At 48.3% G+C, this 1533-nt stretch overlaps 2 protein-coding genes across 4 annotated transcripts in view; both read right to left on the reverse strand.

The window, feature by feature from the left end:
- LOC116083957 (zinc finger protein 58-like) overlaps positions 1-688 on the reverse strand; it is a 153646-nt gene extending 152958 nt beyond the window's left edge. The window contains exon 1 of the mRNA XM_031360787.1: positions 581-688. The gene's annotated coding sequence lies outside the window, so the exon portion shown is untranslated. The remainder of the gene's footprint in view (positions 1-580) is intronic.
- LOC116083958 (zinc finger protein 58-like) overlaps positions 1-1533 on the reverse strand; it is a 149805-nt gene that overhangs the window by 82527 nt on the left and 65745 nt on the right. Inside the window, exon 1 of one of the 3 annotated variants that reach the window (XM_031360793.1) lies at positions 581-681. The exons of the other annotated variants lie outside the window; for them this stretch is intronic. The gene's annotated coding sequence lies outside the window, so the exon portion shown is untranslated. Of the gene's footprint in view, positions 1-580; positions 682-1533 lie in introns of those variants that run through there. 3 annotated transcript variants of the gene reach the window in all.

Consider the following 1533-nt stretch of genomic DNA (forward strand, 5'->3'; position numbering starts at 1 on the left):
TTGCTATAAGCTGGCTACAGAGTACACGGGGACCAGAAACCCCATTTACTCTAAAGACACTGAGGAATAGCACAGGCTCCAGGTTGAGAGTGGGGCAGCCAGGGAAGTGTGCAGCAGCCAGGGAAGTGTGCTTCCAGCAATGCAGGTCTGTGAGCTCCTGCACTCTCCCAGGAGCAGCTGTCCACCGTTAGTGTGCAATTCTGGCTCTTGCACTATTATCTACTGCCCCACTACTAAGCTGCTCCAGTGTACCAGAGCACCAAGGCAGACTTGGGCTGCACGCTGTGTCCTAAGGAATCCTTCACTCAGGCCACAATCCCAACCGCCCTGTCCCCTCACTCCAAAACTGCAGCCTCACCGGTCCCAGCACGCGGTGTTCTAAGGAATCCTTCACTCAGGCCACAATCCCAACAGCCCTGTCCCCTCACTCCAAAACTGCAGCCTCACCGGTCCCAGCCAGTTCAGCACAGCAAGTCCCAACAGCTTCTTCAGCAGGCTCACTCAACCCAGATCCGCTCCCTCCGAGAAGAAGCCCTGCTCCCCTCACAAACCCCCAGCCTAAGCTGCTCCCAGGACCAACCTGATTGTCACAGACAACAGGAGTATACAGCTGCACACTCTTTCCGCCCAACTTTGAGGAAGACTTGAAGTCAGAATGGTATTTCCTGGAAGCCTCCCCGTGGTCATAGTAGTGCGGACTACATCTCCCAGAAGTCTGTACGAAGGAAATCCCGGAACCCAAGGTAGGTGACTTCTATTGTACAAGGTTTCTGATGAAGGTAACACCCAGGAGAGGGTGGAAGAAGGAAGCCTTATCTACTGAAAGCTATGGGTAAAGAGATTGGTTTCCACCCCCAGAACAACAACGGAGATGTATGGATATGAGACGAGCCTTTGTCAGAAACATTTGGTTTTGAAGGGTAAAAGAAAAAAATTTAAAAGGTCATTTAGTAGAAATATATAGTGTATAAGCTTTTACTTAAAGAGCATGGAAAATTTTCTCTGCAACAAACCAAGAATGCAGGGCAGCTGGTTCCAGGAACCGGTTGAGCATGAAAGCAGGATGTTAGTCATCTAGGTGATTCCTAGAAGAGGTCAGCCACAAAGTGAGTGAGGATGAAAAGACCACATTCTCGAAGACAATAAACAGGCAGGGCGTTTTCCTCATGACCCTGATTAAATCACGGGTTGGGTCCCTTTAGAATTTTCCACTGTTTTTATGTTGTGTTCCCATGGTAACACCACACACACACACACACACACACACACACACACACACACACACACTCCTGTGTGTGTTTATTCCCTTTAAATACCCTACAATTCTTGTGCTCTAGATTGAACTCCTCTGTCCCTGCTTGGGTTAAAACTCTGATGCCCTGGTGTGTCTTGAATAAACCTCATGCTGTTTGCATCAAGATCAGTCTCTTGTGAGTCTCTTGGTGGCCATATTGAGAGAAGTTCTCCCCTCTCAGGGTCTTACAGCTTACAGGTCATTTCTTTTCTTTCCTTCTTTCTTTCTTTCTTTTTTTT

This window comes from Mastomys coucha, unplaced genomic scaffold (genome assembly GCF_008632895.1).
Source record: "Mastomys coucha isolate ucsf_1 unplaced genomic scaffold, UCSF_Mcou_1 pScaffold8, whole genome shotgun sequence".
Classification (NCBI taxonomy): Eukaryota; Metazoa; Chordata; class Mammalia; order Rodentia; family Muridae; genus Mastomys; species Mastomys coucha.